The sequence below is a fragment of the Chiloscyllium punctatum genome, unplaced genomic scaffold (genome assembly GCF_047496795.1).
Source record: "Chiloscyllium punctatum isolate Juve2018m unplaced genomic scaffold, sChiPun1.3 scaffold_266, whole genome shotgun sequence".
Lineage (NCBI taxonomy): Eukaryota > Metazoa > Chordata > Chondrichthyes > Orectolobiformes > Hemiscylliidae > Chiloscyllium > Chiloscyllium punctatum.
This window is the reverse complement of record NW_027310000.1, coordinates 109067-136902: the sequence shown is the minus strand read 5'-3', so window position 1 is coordinate 136902 and position 27836 is coordinate 109067. Positions and strand designations below refer to the sequence as shown.

Sequence of the window (27836 nt, the reverse complement as noted above, 5' to 3'; positions counted from 1 at the left end):
ACTCAAATGCAGCACCTGTGGAGTCCCCAGTGAGCCCACACAGGGGGAGAGGCCATTCCGATGGTCAGTGTGGGAGAAGGGATTCAGTGATTCATCCCATCCCCCGAGACCCCAGTGGGTTCACTCTGGGTAGGAGCTGTTCACCCCTCTGTGTGACAAGGGATTTGCTGCGTCTTCAACACTATTGAGAGCCCACAGGGAAGTGGTCATCCCCCATGCTCCATGTGGACTGCAGGACTCTGATTCTGATGTTACTGTCCATCAGAGTCAGGAGTGGACCTTGTACTTGATGACACTGCTGGAGTATTGATGTTGTTGTTAACCACATTAACTGGGCTGGACGTGACTGAACTTACGTTGCCACTTTCTAAACCTCAGGATGTCTCTCTGGGCAGTAAGTCTCCACAAACAGCACTGTGACAATGAGCAGGGATCATCAGTTTTGATTTAAATTGTGACTGTAGCACGGCTGCTTCACAGCATCAGGTACAAGGTTGGAGTCCAGCCTTGTCCAACGGCCTGTGTGGAGTTCCCACATTCTCTCCATGATAGTGTGAGTCTCCTCCAGGTGCTCTGGTTTCCTCCCATAGTCCAAAGATGTGCAGGTCAGGTGGATCAGTCATGCTAAAATGTCCACAGGATCCAGGATTGTGCAGACTAGGTGGATCAGCCATGGGAAATGCAGTGTTACAGTGATAGAGTGCTCTGGGCGTGATGTTCTTCGGATGGTTGGTGGGGTTTGATGGGCCAATGCTCTCCTCCCACACTGTAGGGATTTTATTCACTGACTGAGGATAAATGCAACAGAGCAGAGTGCCTGAGAGAAGGAGCATGTGGTGTGCATCAATGCTGTCTATGCCTTTAGATAGAGGTGGGCACCGCAGGCGATATAGTGCTTTATCTCCACCGCTGCCCTCTCCGCACAACTCTACTTAGATTTGGTCCCTTCTCACTCTGTCACTTGTAATGGTTTGCTTGGCCCGTAACGGGCTTTGTTTGGAAATATTCTATTAGTCACACGAATGGTTTACTGCTGGTGATGATATGAGTAGATTAGAGTGGTGCTGGAAAAGCACAGCAGGTTAAGCAGGATCCGAAGAGCTGGAAAATGAATGTTTTGGCAAAAGCCCTTTTCCAGCACCCCTCTAATCTAGGCTCTGGTTTCCAGCATCTGCAGTCCTCACTTTTGCACTGCTGGAGATTATATGGTAACCAAAAGCAAAATGGCATAATGATGATTCTGATGGTGGGAAGTTTGCTGTAATAATATTTCTGGGTCGGAGAAAAGGGGAAAAAGAACACTTCACAGCTCACAGAACGAAAACTGAAAAGCAGTTAAATCAAACCAACGGTTCAGACAAGGAGGGAATATTTCCCTGGAGTTTGAGTAGCTTGAAAGTGATGGTGTCTGGGACAGGAATTTGCTTTACAGAGGTTGAAAGCTTTAAAACTGTTATATTCAAACAGTTCAATTTATTTTCTTTAATTTTACTTGCGGTGCAAAAAGCTCTTACAACATTTTAAAACCAACATTTACAAACCTTGTGTTAAAGATAAATGTTAAATAAAATCCATCAAACCATCGCTCACTGAAAACTGTTGTGGAAGTGCAATCTCCTGGAGAATCCCTGCCCCCTTCTTCCTACCCGGGCTCCATGACTATATACATACCTGGGAGATAGCAGCAGGAGGCCATTCAGCGTTTCAATCCTGCTCCACCATTCAATGGGAAACAGCTGATCATCCAGCTCAGTCTCCTGTTCCTGCTCTGTTCCAATCCCTTTTCATGACTTTACCTTGAAGAACTAGTCTAAGTCCTCATTTGGCTTCACTTCCTTTTGTTCCAGTGGCGTTGCTGTGTGGATGTAGGCAGGGGTAATGTGATGGTGCTGCCTCCTGGAGGATACACTCAGCATCCCTCATCATCCTGCAGTAACATCAACTGGGTTTCAGGAACTAGTGATAGAAACGGTTTCCAGGATATGGGCATCACTGGCTCAGCCAGCATTTATTCCCCATCTCTAGTTACCCTTCAGAAGATGGTAGTGAGCTGCTGTCTTGTACCATTCACAGTCCATTTGGCGCAGAGAGACCGACAACGCTGGGAGAGAGAGTGTTGCAGGATTTTGGCCCAGTGATTCTCCATCTTTGGTTCATCAAATGTTGTGTAACTTAATCACGATCTGCACGTGATTTTGAGATTTCAGTCTGCAAATCTTCACCATCTAGCACCCTGGATAAAAGGAATATGTACAGATTAGAAATTCAGAAAAGACAATTCTAGTTTCTCTGGAATATCTTTCTCCCCTTTCTTCTCCCAAAGCTGTAACCCTCCAGCCCTCTTACTCTCTCCCATCATTCTGACTCTGCTACCCCCTAATGTACACCCTCTACATTCTCATGGTGTTACTGATAAACAGATCCATGCCACCACTTTTCGTCCCTGGTTAGACTCTGCACCCTTTCTGGGTTCACTTCTTTTCCCTTCAGTTGCTGCAAGTCAATATTGAAACAGCAGACTGAAACAAAAGGAAACAGAAAGGGAGGTGGCAGATCCTGGACAGAAGAGGAACCTTCAGACTGGGAGAATGGGTCAGATTCTTCCTTGTTTCCCATTGGTCAATTCCCAGTGTTATGACAAGTTGCGAATGGAACTTGGTCCCATCTAGGCGTAGTGACACTTTGATCCCCCCAAAACTGATCAATACTATAGGTAGATGCATCCCTTCTCCTGCCAATGACAGTGTGAAATGCTTCCGCGAGTTACCCAAAAGAACTTGCTCCAAAACCCGCCCACATTCTGTACATGTACAGTGGTGGGTTTCCTCACACACGTGTGGTCCCTGCCTCAGGGCTTGTGGGATTTGTAGTCCCCATGAAGCCTCTGGAGACCTGTCCCTGGAAAGTGAGAGAAAGTGTGGGCTGGAGGGTGTTGTCTATAGGATATCCATTCAGACACACAGGCCATGTGGGCTGCCACTGGGATTTACCGAGACATCCGCTTAGACACCCGGACTTCTGACGTAAGGAATATACATTCAGCCAATTGCGGGGTGGGGAGGTTAATAATGGGCAGCAGATTTTAAGCAGAGGTGGCTCAGTGGCTAACACTGCTGCCTCATAGCGTCAGCGACCCGGGTTTGATTCCAGCGTTAGGCAACTGTGTGGAGTTTACACATTCTCCCCACGTCTGTATGGTTTTGTTCGGTGCTCCAGTTTCCTCCCACAGTCCAAAGACGTGCAGGTTAGGTGGATTGGTCATGCCAAACTGCTCACAGGGTCCATGCATGTACTGGTTAGGCAATTAGCCACGGGAAATGCAGGATTACAGGGAATGGGTGGGTCTGAGTGGGATGCTCATCATAGGGTTAGTGTGGAATCGATGGATGAATACCCTGTTTCTGCACTATAGGGATTCTATTCTATTCTCCTGAAGAAGAATGTACCTATCTCAATGTGTTGTGAATCTGTGGAATTCCCTATTCAAAATGCGGTGGATGCCAAGACAATGAGCCAATTTAATGAAGAGATACAGATGTTGAATTTGCAATGAGTTGAAGAGTGAGAGAGAGCAGGCAGGAAAATTCAGCTGTGACCGAGGTGAGCTCAATCATCACCGTATTAAATGGTAGAGATGATTCAAAGGGCTTCATTGCCTTCCCTGTGCCCAGTGCTTATCTTCTTACAGTAATAACTGGAAAGGTGAATCCAAAACTCACCACCTTCACCAAAGGAGATTTTCAGAAACAGCAGGATAGTCAGGTGGGTTAGCGCTCCAAACTTAGGTAGTGAGGAAGTGTGTAGGAGATAATGATTTTGCAATTTTAAATTGAGGGGAGACAGTGATTTATGGTTTTAGACTGTGTAGTACATTCACACCGTCCAGAGTACTCTGTGTGAATATCTATCCTGTACTTTATTACAAAGCCAAGGTCACTGACAATGAAACCAAAACACCCAGGAAACATCGCCTCCCCTCGTAATCTGATAAAAGACTTGTGATAAGACTGGTTGAATTTAGAACACAGATGGAAAGCGGGAAGATTAAATCCAATCCCAAGATCCTGTGCTTAAACAAAAGAGACTACAATAGGAGGAGGTAGGAGTTGGCGAATGTAGAATGGAAACAAAGACTTTACTGTGGGACAGTTCTCAGACAGTGGAGGAATATCAAAGTAATTTTTCAAATTTCTCAGCAAAAGTATATATCAGTGAAAAGGAAGGACTGTTGGAAAAGGAGTAATCTGCCATGTCTAAGGCAATAATGGAGTCTATGAAATTGAAGTAGAAGGCATACAAATTGGCAAAGACCAAGGATAAATTCGGAGATTGGAAAAACTTCAAAGATCAACAGAAAGCATGATGGAATTGGGGATAAAAAAAGTGATGAGTAGCTCTCCCCAGGGACAGAATAGCAGTTTACCCTGCTCGAGGGGAACCTATTGTGTGGGGAACATATGGCCTCTATAATTGTTGAAGCACGTAACTGTTACCAGAGAGATAATCCTGATCAAGTTAAAAATCACAGCACACCCCAAAAGCTTGTACTTCCAAATAAACCTGTCGGACTATAACCTGGTGATGTATGGTTTTTAACTCTGTCCACCCCCAGCTCCTCCACATCAGAATCCTGATAGAGACCCCACTGAAACTGAAGCGCCTGTCAGATACTTGAGGGAGCCACGGGGGTTTGCGGGGGAGGGGGGGGGGAAGAAAGGGGGTGTGTGTGGTTTAACCACAAAGTGATGAACTGAACTAGACTTTTGAACTGCCGTTGCCATGGAGATAATATTGAGAGACAGTCTGTATTCAAAGTCACAAACCACAAAAGGTATAAGAAGGGGAGCCATACATCGGACAGGCGGGGAGTTACCTGATGCTGCCTGAAGGCATTTTGTATGTACACTATCCAGAGAGCTGCCGTGTCTCATCAATAAAGACTCAAAGAAGATCTCTCAGAGTTCTGTGCCCAGTTATTCCTATCCAGCAGGGTTCAGGAATATGAGCACACAGCAGTCAGACTTCACAGTGGAGGATACGAAGAACATGCCAGTAATTGATAAGGAGACTGAGGAAGGTGAGGACCAAGAAACAACCATTATCACGAAAGAGTTAGAGCTGGGCAAGCTAATGGAGCTAAAGGTAGACAAGTCTCATTGCCCTGATGGAATACATCCCAGGATACCAACAGAGTTAGGGGGAGAAAGAGCAAATGCACTTAGAGTCATAGAATCCTACAGCAGAGACAGGCCCTTTGGCCCAAACTGGCCCATACCAATCAGAATGTCCATCCACACTAACCCCATTTCCCTGCACTTAGCCCATCTGCTTCTGAAACTTGGTAAAAACAATGATTGCAGATGCTGGAAAGCAAATACTGGATTAGTGGTCCTGGAAGAGCACAGCAGTTCAGGCAGCATTCAACGAGCAGCAAAATCGACGTTTCGGGCAAAAGCATTCTGAAACTTTCCTATCCATGTATTTGTCCAAATGTCTTTTACACGTTGTTAATATACCCACCTCAACCACTTCCACTGGCAGCTCATTCCATATACATACCACCTTTGTGTAGAACACTTGCCCCTCAGTTTCCCATGTATCCTTTCCCCTCTAACTTTAACCTGATGCCCTCCAATCCTCGAGACCCTGCGAAAAAGACCGAGTGCATTCACCTTACCCACGCCTCTCATGGTCTTAGACACTTCTATAAAATATTCCCCCGCAGTTTCCTCTGCTCTAAATAAAAAAGTCCTCACTTGTCCAACCTCTCCCTGTAACTCAGACCCCTGAGACCTGGCATCATCCTTGCAAATATCTTCTTCATCTTTCCAGTTGAATAACTGAAACCTACACTGCACTCATCACATTTCCTGTGTTTCCCTACGGCACTGGAACCGATGTGACAACGCCAATGGATTACAATCAATGATTGATAATTCACTCCATTACAACAATCCCATTTTCATAGCTTTTTCCATGATGCAGGAATCCTTTTGTCTTTCTGGTTTCATGGTTAATTGTCCTCATACAAAACCAATCTGTGGCTTACCTGTTCCAGGGAAATGTGCCATGATTGTTTAGACTTTCAAAAACCAATGAAATCTCTCTTCACAGTCCCCACACGAACATGGACTTCGCTGTCTCAGTACTTTTTCCAGTCACACTGACATTTGAAATATTCACCCACGGGCAGAATACACACCTTTCCATCCAGATGAAAAGGTCAATGATATTCAGATCGGCACGGATCAAGTAACTATCAAAACTGAACATGAAGTTCAATTTGAATTTCTCAACTGCAAATCCCCCCTTTCAATACTCTATAACAGAGAAAACAGAAAGTGCTGGAGATCCTCAGCAGGTCTGGCAGCATCTGAAATGGTGAGAGATGCAGGAAACATTGCAGCCTTGAAGAAGTGTTGAGATGATCACACCAGGCATGTGTGCTTGATGACCATTATGGATAAGATGGGGGCAGGGATCCCTTTCTGGAAGGGCCTTGGTGAGACCACACCTGGAGTACTGTGTATACCTTTGTTCCCCTTTTCCAAGGACGGCTCTCCTGGTTATTGAGAGAGTGTAAAGGAGGATCACCAGATGAGTCCTGGGATGGGAAGATAGTTAAGGACTGCAGATGCTGGAAGTCAGAGTCTGTACAATGTGGACCTGGGGAGGTGCAGCAGGTCAGGCAGCATCAGAGGAGCAGGAAGGTTGATGTTTTGGGTCGGGACCCTTTGTCAGTCTCGATAAATAGCCCTAACCCGAAACGTCAACTTTCCAGCCCCATCGTATTCATGCTGGTCATCAAGCACCTATTTATTCTAGTCCAACGTTCTGGCACTCAGCGTGTAATCGATATTGTAGTGCTTGGTGTGATCATCTAAACACTTCTTCAAGGCTGCAATGTTTCCTGCATCTGTCACCATTTCAGATGCGGACAGACTTGCTGAGGATCTCCAGCACTGTTTTTTTTTTGCCGATTTCCACCATTTTGCTGAAGCACAGAGTCATAGACATGTACACAGCTCCAGATTTTGTTGACTCACCTTCCTGGGATGTCAGGACTGATTGCTGAACAGGGACTCAATCTTCGTTTAATCCTCCTTTCCTTTGGCTTTCTGAGCCGCTAACTACATCACTAATGTTCTACCTCCCATTCCCTGTCCTGAATCTGACCCATATAAGCCTACACTTTAGTTCCCATCCCCCTGCCAGACTAGTTACAAACTCACCAATAGAACTGGCAAAAGCCCCCACCAGATTTGTCTCATCTCTGCCCAGGGGTAACCGGTCAGGCTGGTACAGGTCCCACCCAGAAACAGTCCCAGTGCCTGAAGAATCAAAACCCTTCTGTGGTACACCATTTCCCCAGCCACACATCCAGCTGATCTACCTTCTCATTCCTGCTCTCATTAGCGCATGGCACTGGGAGTAAGTCTGACATTATTACATTTCAGGAGCTACATTTTAATGTATCTCTGCTCTCCTATGTCGAGCTTTCAGGCCCTCATCCCTCTGTTTAGCGATGTCGTTGGTATCTGTGTATTGCACGACCATGGCCTGTTTACCATCCAGCTCCAGAATGTCCTGCAGCCACTCCATGATATCATGGATCTTGGCACCAGGGAGATTACATCCCATCCTGGATTCATGTCTGGGGGCACAGAAGTGCCTGGCTGTACCCCTGATTATTGAATCCCCTGTCACTATAGCCCTGCCACTCTCAGGCCTCTTGTTCTGATCAGCAGAGCTCTCTGTGGTGTCATTAACCTGGCTGATGCTGATTTCCCGAGAAGCCACCCCACCCATTCCTGCCCTGACAGAATCCCAAGTGATATACAGTATCTGTATGAGAAGGGGATAACAACAGGGGACTCCTCCATCCCTTCCTGAGCCTTTTACTAGATCTGATGTTCACCCATTCCCTTTCTGCCTGTGTAACCCTCACCTGCAGGGTGACTAACTCACTAAATGTGCTGTCCATAACATTCTCAGTATTGCAGATGCTCCACAGTGAGTCCACTCTCAGCTCCAGCTCTGAAAGGCAGTTTCCCAGTAGCTGCAAATGGGAACCCTTCCTGCACAAATAGCCGTCAGGGACACTGGAAGTGGCCCTTATTTCCCACATTGTGCAAGAGGAGCACACCACGGGTCTGAGGGCTCCTGTCACAACGTCTCTCTACATTCATCTAGTTACTCCCATTAAGAGAATTTAAATAAGTGAGTAACCTTCCTTCACTTCATACATGTCCATTATAATAACAAAAAAAATCTTTACTTAAGCTGATATGTCATACTTTAAAAACTTAAATACTCCACAGGTATCACTGACAAACTGGCTGTTCCGATTGGGACTGTGAATTTCTGAAAGGCCTGAAGTAAAACGGAGTTTCAGCTTCACCTTCTCCCTGTCTCACCTCACTATTTACACCCAACTCCAAAACACTCTCATTGAGCCAAGCAGCTCTCACAGTGCAGCCCTGTCATTTTCATTGTCTGCTCATACCTACTCTGCCCCACCCTCCTGTACTGTTCCAATGCATCTCAATGGGAGGTCAGACCAGCACTGCATCTTTCAATTCAGCGTCAAAATGGACTTTAGCAGTTTCTGAATGAACAGACAGTTGTCAGAATCTGGAACGTTCCACCTGAAATGGTGCTGGAATTTGACTCCACAAGAAATTTGCGGAGAATTGGAATTAGGGAGTTTACAGATTAACATTTTAAAGTGTATGATTGAGACTAAATCTGACAGTTCCTGCAAAAAGGCGAGGTGGAATTTGGATAAATCTGTGCTCTCTCTCAGGCCAATACCTCCTTCCACAGCTGCAGGGCCAAGAATTGAACACATACCCAAAGGGTGATCCAACCATGAACTTGAACATCTTTCTGCTTTTGGCTTGACAAAAATATTGAAGATATTTTCCCACAGACAGAACAGACAAACCTTTCTCATTCCACAGTTAAATACCAATGATATTCAGATCCTGAGGACTCCGCTAACTGTAGAAACATGTTTATTGAGATCCCTGTCTCAATTATTCTCAATTAATATTCTATAAAATGACTTCACAAAACAAAGCTCACAGTCAGTGCATGATGAATAGTGAAGACAAACACTTCTCTTGGTATGTGTTTGATGTGTAAATGCTCCTCTTCAAATCACCCCCCCCCCCCCACCCAGGAAGAGGACACGTGCATGTTCCTTGCTGTACCTTGGACCAAGATAAAGAGGACGACCATAACCCAGGACCTCTCACTGCCTGAGGCCCAAGCCATCTTCCCCTTTGCTCCAAACATGGGACCAAGAGTTTCTAATTCAGACTAACGACCTGCACAGAGTGTACCTAAACCCTCCCAGTCTACACTGATACATTCCATCCGGTTTCTGCTGCCACTCTCCCCTTTCCCCTTTCCGCCTCCTACACACACCATGGGTTACCGCGGGTCCAGTGACCCTTCCTCAGAACAGATGACAGCTGGGAAAATTAGAATCCCTTCAGGAAACAGGCCCTTTGGCCCAACAATTCCACACCCACCCTCCGAAGTTTATCCCACCCAGACCCATTCTCCTATTCTATTACTCTCCATTTCCCCCGAACTAATGCACATCCCTGAACCCTACGGGAACCTTAGCTGGGCCAATTCACCGAACCTACAGATCTTTGGACTACAGGAGATAGGGATTAAAGAGTAACTAATAGGTGGGGACAGAGCCCAAAGAGACACAGGAACATTTGGAAAGATAAAGGAGTGGGAAGTTGGAAAGCTGTTAATGGAGGAGACAGGAACCTTCTAGCATCTCAGTGGCGGTGGTGGAAATGGTGGCTGATTATCTACATTGTGCCTGCAAAAAAGACCCTGAGCTTCCAGTTGCCTGCTGTTTAACACACAAGACTGTTCCCTGTCCAACATCTCTGTCTCATGCTTACTGCAGTGCTCCAGTGAAGCTTGATGCAAGCTGGAAGAACACTTCAGAACATACCAAATGACTTCCTATTTCAAGGACTGCAATTTCCCCTCCCATGTGGTCAACAATGCCCTCCAGTGTATCTCCTCCACTTCCCACACCACTGCCCTTGAACCCCACCCCGTCAAATGCAACAAAGATGGAATCCCCCCATCCTCACCTTCCACCCATATACAACCCATCATCCTCTGCTCTTTCCACCATCAGATCCAACCCCCTGAGATATATTTCCCTCCCCACCCCTTTCAGCATTCCACAGAGACCATACCTTCTGTGACTTCCACTTTAGATCCACACTCTCCACCAACCCACCCTCCACCTCTAAGCACCTTCACTTGCCACTGCAAGAGGTGGAAAATCTTTGCCCAAACCTTCCCTTTAACTCCACCACTGGATCCTCCCACATCCAGCAGAGATCTCCCTGCCCACCCAAACACCTCACCTAGTGTGTCCCTTGCTCTCGGGATGCCAAATTGTGGAATATTTCATGGAACATTTCTGGGACACATCCACCAACCAACCCCACCGCCCTGTGGCCGACCACTTCGGCTACCCCCCAGCCCCTCCGCCACCACGCTGACAAGGACATGCAAGCCCTCCATCCCAAATCCGAGCCACCTGACACCTGGAGGAAGAACACCTCATCTTCCACACGGCATCAAGGTTTCCTCATCTCCCACTCCCCAACTTATCTCAGATTCAACCCTCCAATTCGGCATTGGCCTCTTGAACATTCCCACCTGTCCATCTTCCTTCCCAATTGTCCATTCCACCCTCTCACCACGACCCTCCATCTACATCCACCTATAGCCTCCCTAGCTCCCTTCCCCCCAACCCCAAACACCCCTCCCTATTTATCTCTCAGCCATATTCCAGCACCCACATTTCTGATGAAGTGCTGACATTCCCAATACGTCAATTCTCCTGCTCCTTGGATGCTGCCTGACCTGCTGTGCTTTTCCAGCATCACACTTTAACACAAGCTGGAAGAACAACACCTCATCTTCCACTCGGGGACTCTGCAACCCTCTGGCTTCAACATCAAATTCAATAATTTTAGGTCCTGAACCCTCCCACGTCCTAGTGTCTTTGTCCCCTACCCCACATACCAGGCCTTGTTGTTACATAGCCTGCCATTACACACTACCTATGGTTAGCCACTAACAGTCCCCATTAACAGCTATTCACCCTCCCCCCATCCGATCGTTATTCACTCCTTTGTCCAACTGCTCTTATCTCTCTCTTTGGACTCTATCCCCACCTATCATTTACTCCTCAACCCCTGCCTTCTGCATAAAAACAGACTTTTTTTTCTCAGTAACATCAGTTCCTGAGGAAGCGTCACTGGATCGAAAATGCGAACTGATTTCTTTTCACAGATGCTGCCAGATCTGCTGAGCTTTTCCAGTACCTTCTGGTTGTTGTGTGTGATTTACAGCATCCGCAGTTCTTTTGGTTCTCATTTACCCGGAGTATCTAGTTCAGGTCCAGCAGACTGAAACAGTGTTTATCAACCTTCCCAGTCCACACTAACTCCATCTCTCTCCCAGTATCTGCTGTCTCTCCCACTCCTTCACATTCAGTCCCCCCTCACAGTGACACTGCGCCTGCAAAGCTGATGGTCATGTGTTGGCCAGCTGGACCCACCCCTCATTCACTCCCATTGGCTGGAGGATCACGCCAACTCTCCTATTGGTCGGAAGCTGTGTCAATCAGCCAGGCCCCATTGTGACCTGAGTGGTGGGATCCTCCCAGGTGTATCAGAGGCTGAGGGGTGACCTCATAGAGGTTTATAAAACCATGAGGGGCCTGGGTAGGATAAATAGACAAGGTCATTTCCCTGGGGTCGGGGAGTCCAGAATGAGAGGGCATAGGTTTAAGGTGAGAGGGGAAGAATTTAAAATGGATTGGAGGGGCAATTTTTTTTTCCAAACTGAGGTTGGTGTGTGTATGGAATCTTCTGTCAGGAAGTTGGTACAATTATACCATTTGGCATCTGGATGGGTATATGAATATGAAGGGTGCAGAGTGATATGTGCCAAGTGTTGGCAAATGGGTTTATTTTCATGCTGTACATCTCTACGGCTCTGCCCTGTGATGAGCTTCATCATTCACAGTGAATTGGTCAGTATCACAAAGCACAGGGGCTGGGGGCTCTTCAGCCCATTGGGGCTGTACACTCTCCCTCTGGAGATGGTGCCAGTCAGTCCCAACTCACCTCTCATTTGGACATAGTCCTCCAAATCCTTCCTTAAAAATGTTAAATTTCACATTTGTTTTGACAATAACTACTGAATCTGCATCCAGCTGTCGGTCAAACTGTTCCAGATGCTCAGAACTTAGTGAGTAAAGTAATCTTCACATTTTTCTTTGCATTAATTTGCCAGTTACCTGAAAATAGTTACTAAAAATTGTGACGTTAAAGATTTCTCACTCTGTCTCTCTGTAAATGAAATACCCTGGAAACAAATCAACTCCTGCTCGAAATCACTGCTTAACCTTCTCAGCTCCAAGGAGAATTGTCAGACCTTCTGCTAACTCTCCATAAAAGAGAAACCTATCTTAATTTTAATTTATTAGTGCCATAGAGATGTACAGCACAGAAACAGACCCTTCAGTCCAACTTGTCCATGCTGACCAGATATCCTAAATTAATCTCGGCCCATATGCCCACAGTTGGCCCATATCCTTCGAAACCTTTCCCAATCACATATCCAATGAGATGCCTTTTAAATATTGTAACTGTACCAGCATCCACACTTTCTCTGGCAGCTCATTCCATACACGTACCATGTTCAGCTTGAAACTTTGCCCCTAATATCCCTTTTCAATCTTTTCCCTCATGCCTGTGCTTTCTAGTTTTGGACTCACCTAAACAGGAATAAGACCCTGGCTGTTTACCCTATCCATGTCCCTCACGATTTTATCAAACTCTACGGTCACCTCTCAGCATCCGATTCTCCAGTGAAAACAGCCTCAGTCTATTCAGCCTCTCCCTATAGCTCAATCCCTCAACCCTGGCAATATCTTTGCATTATTTCTGAATCCTTTCAAGTTTAACAATATCATTTCGATAGCAGGGAGAGAAGGACTGAAAGCAGAATTCCAGAAGTGGCTGAATGAATGTCCTGTACAGCCGCAAAATGACGTCACAACTCCTGTACTCAATGCACTGACCAATAAAGGCAAGTACACCAAACACTTTCTTCACTACCCTGCCTATCTATGATTCCACTTTCAAGGAACTATGAACCTGCACTCCAAGATCTCTTTGTTCAGCAACAATCACCAGGACCTTCCCATTAAGTGTAGAAATCCTGCCCTGATTTGCTTTTCCAAAATGCAGAACCTCATATTTATCTGAATTAAACTTCATTTGCCACTCCTCAGCACATTTGATTGGAGTCTCATTGTACTCTCGGGTAACTTTGCTGTCCACTGCACCTCCAATTTTGGTGTCTATTGTAAATCTACTAACCATAGCTCCTATATTCACATAGAAATCATTTATATAAATGGCAAAAAGCAGTGGACCCAGTACAGAGCCTGACAGCATATTGGTCATCACAGGCTTCCAGTCCAAAAAGTACCCTCCACTCTGACACTGACTTCTCAGCAAGGTTAGTGCTCATGGCATACAGGGAGAACTAGCCATTTGGATACAGAACTAGCTCTTCAGACTGGAGGCCTGTGACTAGTGGACTGTTACAAGGATCACTCCTGGATCCACTACCTTTCATCATTTATATCAATGACTTGGATGTGAACATCGGAGGTATAGTTAGTGAGATGACACCAAATCTGGAGGTGTAGTGGACAGTGATAAACAGTACCTCAGAGTACAATGGGATCTTGATCAGATGGGTGAATGGGCTGAGGATTGGCATTTTGGAAACTCAAATCTTAGCAGGTCTTATACACTTAATGGTAAGGTCCTGGTGAGTGTTACTGAACAAAGAGTCCTTGGAGTGCAGGTAGATAGGATAGTGAAGGCGGCATTTGGTATGCTTTCCTTTATCGGACAAAGTATTGAGTACAGGAGTTGTGAGGTCATGTTGTGGCTGTACAGGACATTGGTTAGGCCACTTTTGGAACGTTGTGTACAAATCTGGTCTCCCTCCTATTGGAAGGATGTTGTGAAACTTGAAAGGGTTCAGAAAAGATTTACAAGACCTTTGCCAGGGTTGGAGGATTTGAGTTAGGCTGGGGGGTTGAATAGAGGTTGAATAGATTGGGGCTGTTTTCCCTGCAGCGTCGGAGGCTGAGAGGTGATCTTATCAATGTATATAAAAACCTGAGATGGATTGATATGATAAATAGACAAAGTATTTTCCCTGGTGTGGTTGTTCCCAGCACAAGAGGGCATAGGTTTATGGTATGAGGGGAAAGACTTTAAAGAGACTTGAGAGACAACGTTTTCACCGAGGGTGGGACGTGTATGGAATGAGCTGTCAGAGGAAGTGGTGGAGGCCATTACGATTGCAACATTTAAAAGGCATCTTCATGTGTATATGAATAGGAAGGATATGGGCCGGGTGCTGACAGGTAGGACTAGATTACATTGGGATATCTGATCAGCATGTACTGGTTGGACCGACGGGTCTCTGTTTCTGTGCTGTCCATCTATGACTGTTTGACCTTCCAGCCAATTCCGTATCCAAACAGCTAGTTCTGACAGAATTCTATGGTATTGAACCTGCTAACCAGTGTGTTATGTGAAACCTTGTGTCTTTCTCAAGTCCAAGGTACTGATTTCAATGCACAAAGCTATGCTGACTCTCCCTAATATTTTCTTGCTTTTCCAATGACATGTAAATCCTGTCCCTAAGAATCCCTTCCAACAACTTCTTTGCCACTGACTTCAGGCTCACCGGTCTATAGTTCCCTGGCTTTTCCTTACCACCTTTCTCAAATAATGGGACAAATCTTCCAGCACCTCACATGTGGCGATCAATGATACAAATATCACAGTGAGGGGCCCAGTAAAAGCTTCTCTAATTACCTACAAAGTTCTGGGATATACCTGATTAAATTCCAGGGATTTATCCACTTTTATGCATTTTAAGACATCCAGTACCTCCTCCTTTTTAATATGTACACTCGCCAAGTTATCAATATTTATTTCTCCAACTTCTCAAACTTCCACATCCCCTTTCAGTAAAAACTGACATGAAATACTTACAGAATCTCTCCCACCTCCTGCTGTTCCATAGACAGTCTTGTTGATCATTGAGGGTCACTATTCTCTGCCGAGTTATTCTTTTGTCTTTAGTGTATTTGTAGAATCTCTTTGGATTCTCCTTAAACCTTTTTCCCAAAGCGATCTCATGTCCCCTTTTTCGCCTCCTGGTTTCCCGCGAGTATACTCCTACTGCCCTTACAGTCCTCTCGGGATTCACACAAACACAGTGCGGTCTGTACCTGACATATCCTTCCTTCATTTTCTTGACCAGAGCCTCAATTTCTCAGGTCATGCAGCATTCTCGATGCCTCCCAGCCTTGGCCTTAACAGGAACATACTGTCTGTGTACTCTCATTGTCGTAGGCCTATGGAGGATGTGGCAGATGAGGACAGAGAAACAATCATTATCAGTAAAGAGGTAGTGTTGGGAAAGCTAACAATTCATTCTTATTTCTATAATTCCTCTCTAGCCTCAGAACTATCACTATCTTTGCATCAAAGACATCTCAATCTCTGCAACATCCTCCAATCTCTAATCTCCTCCAGTCTCAACACACTTTCTATCTTTAATCTTGTCCACCCTCTCAAATCTCAGTGATGTGCCTTTCTTTAATTCCAGCCTTCAAGATAACCCATTTTTATTTCAGATTCATGCACCCAGAGATCCACAATGTCCCGCTTAACCTCTGTCACATTTTCCTCCAAAAAACATTATTTAATCACGTATCATCTATTCTAATATCACCTTCTCTGACCTGGTTTCTATTGTGGCTTGTCATATTCCTATATTACGCGTTTGTGGTCTACATGACAGAAAACGGTTTTGTGGTCCATTGGATTTATGCTGTAAAGAAATCTCCCAGCTAACGATTTTAATCCCATTTTCAAGCACAGAGCCCATAGACCTGTCAGCCTTGGCCTTGCAAGTGTGTCCCTAAATAGATTTTAAATGCCTTCAGGATTTCTGTCTCTCACTCTCTTCCAGACAGTGAGGTTAAATGCAACTGTTGCTCGATGCTATCACCCACAGGGTTCAGAGCAGCACGGTTAGTGCGAACCAGAGATCGCCCATTGGGAAGGATGGCAGGGTCCCTGACAGGGGGCACTGGAGATTTACCAGGATGGTTCAAGGAATGGGGGATTTTAGTTGCAGAATTTGTGGGCCTTTTTTAACATTAATTGTTCACGTGACATGTCTGTTGCTAATACACATCAAGAATAACCATCCGCAATTAATGGACTCTCCTTTTCAACCTCTCCCCTTGCCTGCGCTGTGGTAATATTCAGGTTAACCACTACCAGACATCTCTCTCTAATGAGAGAGCAGTCCTGTGGTCGGGTAGGACAATGCTGACTTGATCTTTTACACAGTGATGCCACTGTGCCTCTAGGGTGGGGAGAGGGAATGCTGAAGGTGGTGGATGGGAAATCACTCGGGTACAGTACATTATCCTGGAGGATGTTCACTTTCTTTAATATTGTTGGGGGGGGGGGTGCACTGATGCAGGCAAGTGGAGAATGTTCCAACACAATCCTGATGTGTACCTTATAGAGAGCAAACAGACATTGGGGAATCAGGAGTTTGGGGAAACTGAGGTGTTCTCCTTGTAGCAAAAGAAATTTGGGGAGCTGTGACAAAGTGGTTTACAAAAGTTACGCATTATTATAATAAACCTTAGACCCTTCAGCTCATTATACAAGGATTCCAGGACACATGTTGAAGATTTGGGAAGATCTATTGAAAGGATGGTTTGATTCAAAGGAGAACTTTTATTCAGCAAATGGTATTGATCTGGAACACAATACTCTCACACAATACGAATATCCAGGTCCTGATGTATTGAGTAATTCTGTCAGAGTTTGGCGTTACAGTGACTGAGATTACCATCTGAATGTCTGCCTGTAATACAAGTTTATAAAATCCGTCACTGTCAGTTCAAGTTTGAAACTCATACAATCCCTTCCTCCTGGCCCAGGATGACTGTACACATTACCCCTGGTGGAGGTCAGCAGGCTCTTCAAGGGCAAATCTATGTGGGTTTCTATGAATTTCCACCTTGGAACTTCATGTGACTGAACATGAGACAGAATGTCCCAAGATTCAGTGAGATATGGAGAGCAGGATTTGCTTCCTTTTCTTTCCTTCCATTCTGCCGCTGAGCCTCCTCAATAAGACATGGGGTGTGAAAGGCTCATGCACCTTGATGGGCAAGTTGTCTCCATTCTGACCAATGGGCAGCAAGATCCTCCCAGTCATGAAACAGATTATCCCTGAAAGATAGCAACTGCGCATGCTTCCCACTGCCCAGTGCTCACAGTACATGTTTCGAATAATGAGGGGGGGAATCTCCTAGAAAAGGCGTAACAGGAAAGTTCCAAAAGGATTATAAACAGTTTACAGAGAGATCTTCACAGGAAACTTGGGCAACAAGTTGGCAAATAGAGTATAACTTGGGATAAACTGTAGAAAGCTGCATCACAAAGGGACTGGGGGAAAATGAGCAGGAAACAGAAAGCGAGCACACAGTTACAACAGGGAATCAGGAAAGGGAATGGAATACTGTCCCTTATTTCAAAGAGTTTGTAATATAAGAGTTTGGAGTATATACCTTAGGGCAACTAAACAAATGGCGAGCGAGACCACATCTGGAGTAACGTGAACAGATTTGGTCACTTTAGTTCATGAAATAGAGCAGTTTATTGGAGGCATTTCAGAGAAGATCCATTGGGATGATCCCTGATTTGAAGGGATTATCCTGTAAGCAAAGGGTGAATAAGTTGGGAATCTACTCACTGGACTTTGGAAGAATGAGAGGTGATCTCTTTGAAACATACAGGATTCTGTCAAGGTTTGACAGGATAAATATGGAGAGGATGTGTCCCATTACGGTGAGTCTTGAACCAGATTCTGGATCAGTCGCGGAATCAAGGGCTCTGTTTCAGATTTCTCAAGTTAAAGGCAACACCGACACAGGTTAGGGTTTCAGTAGCAATGGAGCTGGAGTGAGAAGGAGATAAGCAACGTTTTAGAGATTGGAATTCCTGGTGTTTGTGATTGTGTAGATGTCTGATCAGAAGATCACCTTGGGGTCAGATATGAGAGCAATATTGTGAAGAATGTAGTTCTGCCTCAGACACTTCCCAGTGAGAGGGAGGGACACAGCAGTAAGGGAAATGAATTTGGAATAGCAACTGAAGGCAATGGGTTTAACAATGACAGTGTGTCATTGGAGTGAATTGCAGCTAATCGAAGCGTGGTAAGCAGTTTGATAACTGAGTAATAGTGGAGTAATGGAGAGGGATGATGGGGAGGGAGAGCTGGGCATCGTCAGTGTACATGTGAAACCTAACACGGTGCTTTTGGGCGATGTTATCTCCGGGCAGTATGTAGGTGAGAAACAGGACAAACCAAGGATAGACCCTGGAGGGACACCAAATACAAGGAATTCAGAAAGGAAACGGAGAGTGGAGACGGAGCAGGATTTTCCAACGATGGTGAGGTCAAATATTAGGTTTTAGCAGAATGGGAGAGAAGGACATAACCAGAAAAAAACAGACAGACAGATCATGGAACAATATCTGTGAATTGCAAGTTGGGGGGGGGGGGGGGGTGACCGTGGTGGAGGGAGGGAGGGCGGTGACAAGCAGGAGGATGAGACAGATTTGGAATGTCCATGATTTAGCTACACTAGGGTAAATGGTCAAGAGGACCTCTAATAAGGCTTGACAAGGGACTCGAGGAAATGCAAGTTTAGGACTAAAATGAGGAGCACTCTTGTGAGGCAGTTTGGCTCGGTGGGCTAGTGGAGAGGGAGGAAAGAAGCAGAGGCAGCTGATCGGATTGTCTCAATGTTATTGACAGAGAAACTCCATGTGCTCCTCACTCTTGTTGTTGGAGGGGAGGATGGAGGAGACAGGATAATGGACAGTGTTTTTATGTCCAAAACAATAAACAAAACCTGTGATAGTGATTATGAAAATAAGTGAACAAACCTGTCGTATTTATCATTTATCAAGAATATTAAAAATGCAACTGAAGTTCAGGTTTGAATCCCAAATCGGTAGAGGGTAGCTCTGAATTCAAGAAAAAAATAACTGGAATGAAGAATCTACTGTTTGCCATGGAACCATTGGGGATGTTTTTCTGCTATCGACAATGTCCTTGAGGGAAAGAAACCCGACAGTGGCCCATCAAGTCACTCATTGTATTAATCACTGCACAGTCTCAACAAAGGAATGAAACTGGATGGACCACATTACATCTACCAATGCACTGGAAAATACAACCACACAATCAGCCCTCTTGACCCTGCAACCTCCGCCTCACTGTGGGCCAACAACAGCAGCAGAACTGTACTCCAGCCCAATCTGAAATCTCATGGCCTGATATCCCCCACTTAACCATTTACATCAAGCCAGGGGAATCAACCCTCGTTCAATGGTGAATGCAGGAGGGCATGTCAGGAACAGTACAAGGCATACCTAAAAATTAGGTGCCAACCTGGTGCAACTACCAAACCTGCAAGCCAAACAGCACAAGCAACACCAAATAGAACTAAGTGATCCCATAACCAACAGATTAGATTGGAGTTCTGCAGTTTTGCCACACCAAGTCAAGAATAGTGATGGACAATTAAACAACTCACTGGAGGAACCATCACAGATATATCCACCCTTACTGATGGAGGGGTCTCACACATTCATGCAACAGATAAGAGGACAGCATTAGCAGCGATTTTCAGCCAGCAGTGCCAAGTGGATGAGCCTTCTCCATTGGTCCCTGCCATCACAGATATGAATCGACTTGGTTGAAAACTCATTTCCAATCAGATCAAGAAATGGATAAGCAGTGTAAAGGTATGGGCCCTGCCAATATTCTGGCAATAATACTGTTGGCTGTGCTCCAGAACCTGCTGCCCACCAAGGCAAGTACTGTTCCAGTACTGGCACCTACCGACTTTGTGGAACATTGCTCTGGGATGTTCCAACACAAAAACACAGGGCAGATCCAACTCAGCCAATTGCCCTCCATCAGTCCACACTCGCTCAGCAGTGAAATGATGGAAGGTGTCATCAACAGTGCTGTCACGCAGCTGCTCAGCAATAACCTGCTCAGCGATGCCCAGTTTGGGTTCTTCCAGGGCCACTCAGTTCCTGAGCTGTTACAGACTTGATTCACAAACTGACAAACAGCTGAATGAGGTGAGGATGACAGGTCAGCCCCCCTCCAAGACCACTATTTCGACTTCAGTCATATCACCTGACCTCACCACAGTCTCAGTTCATTTGCTGAAACTCTCATTCATTCCTTTTGTTGACTCTAGATTTCATTATCTAAACCCACTCCTGGCCAGCATCACATTCACCCTCCCGATAATCTCAAGAATATTGAAAACTCTACTGCCGAAGTGCTCACTTGTACCAAGACTTGCTGATAAATCAAAAGACTCCCATTTATAAGCAACAACAAGTTATTTTCGCTCCTTTGAATTAATTCCTGGCTGTAATCATTCCTATCTCCCTGCACCACACACCTTTTCATATCTCAATAACTCATTTTAGTCCAGACTCTCAATGATGTGTTTATTTTTGAGTTCTCCTGTGTGAATATTTCTATAGACTCCAAGGGAACATGGTCTGGAATCCCCACTCTAACTCTCTAAGATCTACTTTCTTACTTCAAGGCATTCTTGAAGAACTGCTTATTTGGCAATGGTTTTGGTCACTGGACACAATATTCTCCATTTGTAACCTTATGTCAAAACTTCTCAATAATATTTTTGTGAAATTAAAACCATGATGATTTGTACAGATATCTTCTACTCTTCAATATCGCTGAGTGAATAATCTGTAACGTCTCTTACCCAACCACGTTGTGGGAGCACCTTCACCATACAAACTGCAGCAGTACAAGGAAGTCAAACATCACCCTCTCCACAGGCAACAAGGCTTTGGCATTGATCGCTGGTTTCTGTGGAAGGAGAAATACACAGTTGATGTTTCAGGGAGTGCAATATGAATCACAGGGAATGAAAATGGTGCAGAATTTGACTGTCAGAAATTGAAGGAAAATGCACTCGCTTATTGGAAAAAAGAATTCTTGACTGTCAAAGATATTGTGGAAAAAAGTAACCTGATAATGGAACATCATACGGTCAGGAGCCGGGCAGCAGTGGACAATTCATTTACATTCCTGAAGAAGGGCTTATGCCCGAAACATTGATACTCCTGCTCCTCGGATGCTGCCTGGCCTGCTGTGTTTTTCCAACTCTACATTTTTCAATTCATTTTCAAAACAGCTGTGAAAGTAATTGTAAAATACTATACAGAGCAAAAATATACCCATGAGAGATTGAGGAAGCTAGATAATGAACAAGTGGACATCAGAGAACCCAGAGATGAACCAGGGCAGAGTTCACTTTTATGATTCCACAGTCAAAGATGTCTAGCACAGAAACAGACTTCTTCGGTCCAACCTATGCCAACCAGATATCCTAATCTAATCTACCTTCATTAAATCCTTTTTGCCACTCCTCATCTGATCAATAACCCACTGTACTCTGAGATAACCTTCTTCATTGTCCACAATACCTCCAATTTTGGTGTCACCTGCAAACTTACTAACTAAACGGCCTCTATTCATATCCAAATCATTTAAATGAATTACGAAACAAATCCAGAAAAAAGTCCATTTCTCTGGGTTTGAATGTGCTGTGTGTAAATCCTGCCCTATGACTCTTTTTACCAGGGAAGGCTGTACATACATCCCTCTGATCTTTGCCCCCAACAAAGCTGGCGGCCGCGCACGTGTCCAGTGAATCATTGCCCCGAATAAAGATGGCGGCGCTCACTCGGGCCGATTACTCAACGAGGCATTTTCCCATTTACTTCAAACATGAGACTGAAAGTTTCAAATTTGTATTTTCCGATGTGTACCAAATGATTGTAAAACCTCTCAGACCATACCAACACCATTTTCCTCCCACTAACGGCTGTTTATTTCTTTCCTTACCGACAGCTCTCTGCACATCCATCCCCAACATCCGCGCCGACCGCGAGGATGATCACGTGGTATAGTCAAGTCCCGCCCCTCATTCACTGATTGACCTGAGGACCATCTGCCCCACCAGGTCCTCCAGCTCTACCCCTGCCTTTCCATTGGTCCACCACTGACATCATTAACCCGGGGTATAAACGATGACTGCAGATGCTGGAAATCAGATTCTGGATTCGTGGTGCTGGAAGAGCACAGCAGTTCAGGCAGCAAGCAAAGTGCTTCAAAATCGACGTTTCGGGCAAAAGCCCGAATAAAGGCAGTGAGCCTGAAGCGTGGACAGATAAGCTAGAGGAGGGTGGGGAGAAAGTAGCATAGAGCACAATGGGTGAGTAGAGGAGGGGATGAAGGTGATCGGTCAGGGAGGAGAGGGTGGAGTGGATAGGTGGAACAGGATATAGGCAGGTAGGACAAGTCATGGGGACACTGCTGAGCTGGAAGTTTGGAACGAGGGTGAGGTGGGGGAAGGGGAAATGAGGAAACTGTTGAAGTCCACATTGATGCCCTGGGGTTGAAGCGTTCCGAGGCGGAAGATGAGGCGTTCTTCCTCCAGGCGTCTGATGGTGAGGGAGCGGGGTTGAAGGAGGCCCAGGACCTCCATGTCCTCAGCAGAGTGGTAGGGGGAGTTGAAAAGTTGGGCCACGGCGCGGTGTGGTTGATTGGTGCGGGTGTCTCGGAGATATTCCCTGAAGTGCTCTGCTAGGAGGTGCCCAGTCTCTCCAATGTAGATGAGACCACATCGGGAGCAACGGATACAATAAATGATATTGGTGGATGTGCAAGTAAAACTTTGGATGTGGAAGGCTCCTTTAGGGCCTTGGATAGAGTAGGGGAGGTGGTGTGGGTGCAGGTTTTACAGTTCCTGCGGTGGCAGGGGTAAGTGTCAGGATGGGAGGGTGGGTTGTAGGGGGGGGCATGGACCTGACCAGGTAGTCACGGAGGGAACGGTCTTTGCAGAAGGCCCAAAGAGGTGGGGAGGGAAATATATCCCTGGTGGTGGGGTGTGTTTGGAGGTGGCGGAAATGTCGGTGGATGATTTGGTTTATGCAAAGGTTGGTAGGATGGAAGGTGAGCACCAGGGGCATTCTGTCATTGTTATGGTTGGAGGGCTGGGGTCTGAGGGCGGAGGTGCGGGATGTGGATGAGATGCATTGGAGGGCATCTTTAATCACGTGGGAAGGGAAATTACGGTCTCTAAAGAAGGAGGCCATCTGGTGTGTTCTGTGGTGGAACCGGTCCTCCTGGGATCAGATATGGTGGAGGCGGAGGAATTAGGAATATGGGATGGCATTTTTGCAAGAGGTAGGGTGGGAAGAAGTATAATCCAGGTAGCTGTGGGAGTTGGTGGGTCTGTAAAAAATGTCAGTGTCAAGTCGGTAGTCATTAATGGAGATGGAGAGGTCCAGGAAGGGGAGGGAGGTGTCAGAGGTGGTCCAGGTAAATTTAAGGTCAGGGTGAAATGTGTTGGTGAAGTTGATGAATTGCTCAACCCGGGCCCGATTGTTGGCTAGAGCATGCGCACTGCTTCATGACTTTTGTTGCTGTTTATCAGTTACAAGAGTGAGGGACAAAGTTAAAAATCACACAACCACCTGATGAAGAAGCAGCAAAGCTCGTACTTTCAAATGAACCCATTAGACTATAACATGGTGTTCTGTGAATTTGAATTTTGTCCATCCTAATCCAACACCAGCACCTCTAAGGTAAAAACAATGACTGCAGATGCTGGAAACTAAATTCTGGATTAGTGGTGATGTAAGAGCACAGCAGTTCAGGCAGCATCCGAGGAGCAGTAAAATAGACGTTTCAGGCAAAAGCCCTTCATTAGGAATAAAGGCAGAGAACCTGAAGCGTGGAGAGATAAGCTCGAGGAGGGTGGGGGTGGGGACAAAGTAGCATAGAGTACAATAGTTGAGTGGGGCAGGGGATGAAGGTGATGGGTCGGGGGGAGGGTGGAGTGGATAGGTGGAAAAGAAGATAGGCAAGTAGTACAAGTCAAGGGGACACTGCTGAGCTGGAAGTTTGTAAATAGGGTGAGGTGTGGGAAGGGGAAATGAGGAAACTGTTGAAGTCCACATTTCAACCCCAGGGCAACAATGTGGACTTCAACAGTTTCCTCATTTCCCCTTCCCACACCTCACCCTAGTTCCAAAATTCCGGCTGAGCACTGTCCCCTTGACTTGTCCTACCTGCCTATCTTCTTTTCCTCCTATCCACTCCACCCTCCTCCCTGAGCTATCACCTTCATACCCTTCCCCACTCACCTATTGTACTCTATGCTACTTGCTCCCCACCCTCTTCTCGCTCATCTCTCCACACTTCAGGCTCTCTGCCTTTATTCCTGATGGAGGGCTTTTGCCCGAAACGTCGATTTTACTGCTCCTCAGATGCTGCCTGAAATACTGTGCTCTTCCAGCACCACTAATCCAGAACCAGCACTTCCAAGTCGAGTGAGAGAGGAATGCATAACGTAACATAAAAACTAGGAACAGGAGAAGGCCGTCCTGCCCTTTGAGCCTGCTCTGCCATTCAATGTGGCCATGGCTGATCATTTCGTGGATGCAGAACCATTTACTCACATTCTCACCGTATCCCTTAATTAATTATTTCTTTTTTAAAAAACCTACCTTAGCTTTATAAATGTTTACTGAACTAGCATCAACTACTTCCCTGGGCAATGAATTCTGTAGAGGTCAAGAAGTTCCTTCTCAATTCAGTCTTAAATTTGCTGCCTCTAATCTTGAGATGATCCCTCTTGTGCCAGCTTCACCTGCCAGTGGCAACATCCTCTCTACTTCTATTTTATCCATTCCATTCATTATTTTATATTTTTCCATTCTTCTGAATTCCAATGAATATATTACCAATCTACTGTTAAGCCAAACCCCTCAACTCCGGAAACAATCTAATTAACCTCCTCCTTATCGATGGGACGGGGCAAATATAATGCGATTCAGCAAGAATTAGGATGCATAGAATGGGGTCGCAAAATGCAGGGGATGCAGACTATTGAAATCTGGAGCTGGTTTAATGAACAGATATTACATGTCCTTGACAGGTATGTCCCTGTCAGGCAGGAATGAAGTGATAAGGTAAGGGAACTATGGTTTACTGTGGAAATTGCATCTCTTGTTCAGAAGAAGAAGGAGGCTTATGTGATGATGAGGCAAGATGGAACAGATGAGGCAATGGAGAGTTACATATCAGATAGGAAGGATTTAAAGAGAGAGTTAAGAGCAAAGAGAGGACACAAGCAGTCTTTAGTGAATAGAATAAAGGAGAACCCTAAAGCTTTCTATAGGTATGTGAGAAACAAAAGCGTAGGGTAGGAATATGGCCAGTCAAAGACAGAAGTGGGAAGTTCAGTGTGGACCCTGTGGAGACCGGTGAGGTGCTAAATGAACATTTCTCATCAGTTTTCACTCAGGAAAAGGAGAATATTGTAAAGGAGAAGAGGTACAACATATTAGACTAGAAAGGATCGAGGTTAGTTACGATCAGGTGTTATCAATTCCAGAAAGTAGACAAGTCCCCTGGGCTGGATGGGATTTATCTGAGGATTCTCTGGGAAGCGAGGGAGGAGATAACAGAGACTTTGGCTTTGATATTTGAGTCGTCTTTCTCTACAGGTTTGGTACTAGAGGACTGAAGGATTGCAAATGTTGTTCCCTTGATTCCAAGGGCAATGGAGATGATCCAGGTAATTATAGACCAGTGAGCCTTACTTCTGTTGTAGGAAAGGTTTTGGAAAGGATTATAAGAGAAAAGATTTATAATCAACGAGCAAACAACAATTTGATTTCAGATAGTCAACATGGTTTCGTCAAGGGCAGGTCATGTCTCACAAACCTCTGAGTTTTTTGAGAAGGTGACCAAGCATGTAGATGAGGGTAGGGCAGTTGACATGATATACATGGTCTTCAGTAAAGCCTTTGATAGGGTTCCACATGGTAGGCTGTTGGAGAAAATGCAGAGACATGAAATGGAGAGTAATTTAGCAGTTTGGATTCGAAACTGGCTTTCTGAAAGAAGGCAGCGAGTGGTGGCTGATGGAAAATATTCAGCCTGGACTCAGGTTAGTAGTGGTGTGTCACAAGGATCTGTTTTGGCACCACTGCTGTTTGTTATTTTTATAAATGACGTAGATGCAGGCATGGGTGGCTGGATCAGTAAACTTGCAAACGACACTAAATTCCGTGGAGTGGACAGTATGGAAGAATGTTACAGATTGCAGGGGTACTTGGATAAACTGCAGAATTATGCTGAGAGGTGACAAATGGAGTTAAATGCAGCTAAATGTGAGGTGATACCGTTGAGAAGAATAACAGGAAGGCAGAGTACTGGGTTAATGGAAAGATTCTTGGTAGGGTGGATATGCAGAGGGATGGTGGAGTCCATGAACATAGATGCCTGAAAGTTGCCACCCAGGTGGATAGTACTGTTAAGGCAGTATACGGTGTGTTAGGTTTCATTCATAGAGGGATTGAGTTCCGGAGCTGCAATATCATGCTGCAACTAAACAAAATGCTGGTGCGGCCATACTTGGAATATTGTGTGCAGTTCTAGTGCCCATAATACGAGAAGGATGTGAAAGCATTTGAAAAAGTGCAGAGGAGATTTACCAGGATGTTGCCTGGTCTGGATGGAAGGTCTTATGAGGAAAGGTTGAGCGACTTGAACCTGTTCTCATTGGCAAGAAGTGACTAAGAGGGGATTTGAAAGAGACATACAAGATGATCAGAGGATTAGATAGGGTATACAGTGAAAGTCTTTTTCCTAGGATGATGACGCTAGCATGTATGTACAACTACAAATTGAGGGGTGATAGATTTAAACACGTCAGAGGCAGGGTCTTTACTCAGAGAGTGGTTAGGGTATGGAATGCACTACCTGCTAATGTGGCTAACTCAGCCACATGAGGGAAATTTAAACAATCCTTTACTTAAGCACATGGGTGATTTTGGGATAGTGTAGGGGGACGAGCTGAGAATGATTCATAGGTCGGCGCAACATCAAGGACCGAAGGGCCTGTTCTGCCCTGTATTGTTCTATGACTATCGTGCTACAAGAGATTTCTGCTGTCTTAAACAGAGTGATGGATCTTGTACTGTGGCCTTACAAAATGTCAGCGATCTCTGCCAACAATGTACGAGGTATAGTCAGTTCAATAATATGATGCTGCAACAGGAGCGGAATAGGTAACTCCATACAAAACCCTACACCTTCTCACCTATTTTCACCTCCAAAACTGAGGAAATTCTACAAAAGCACCTCCATATCCCACCACAACACTTTGCCCCACAATCGTGGTATCTGACTGTGCACAAGGAGGAGTGCAACAGTATGTATTGGGACCCAATGGGGCCCTGAAACACTTGGTAAAGACTGAAATCTTCTGAGCATTGAGAGCCCCACCACATTGTATTTATTTTCTATATTTTTTTCCTCTGTTCCTGACTTCCCTTGTTTTTCCTAATGAACCTGTTCAAAGTAGTTATTAAACACACCTGCACTAGCTGTGAATTGAACTCAAGCCTCTCGATCCAAGATTCGGGATATTTTCACTGCATCACAAGACATCGACTCTAACTTCCCTTGTCCCTTATTGTTTCTTGTGCTGAGCCTGCTGA

General features: G+C 45.3%; 1 long non-coding RNA gene across 3 annotated transcripts; it reads right to left on the bottom strand.

Moving 5' to 3' along the window:
• Positions 1-1467: 1467 nt before the first annotated feature.
• Positions 1468-27806, bottom strand: LOC140472199 (uncharacterized). Of its 3 annotated transcripts, none has more exons than XR_011957466.1 (4): positions 27714-27806; positions 21017-21123; positions 15392-15517; positions 1468-2233 (listed from the first exon to the last, which is right to left on the bottom strand). It is a non-coding gene; the product is annotated as an uncharacterized lncRNA (long non-coding RNA). The 3 variants fall into 3 exon arrangements; XR_011957465.1 differs by lacking the exon at positions 27714-27806 and adding an exon at positions 21286-21393; XR_011957467.1 differs by lacking the exons at positions 15392-15517; positions 27714-27806 and adding an exon at positions 21286-21393.
• Between the last annotated feature and the right edge of the window lie 30 nt (positions 27807-27836).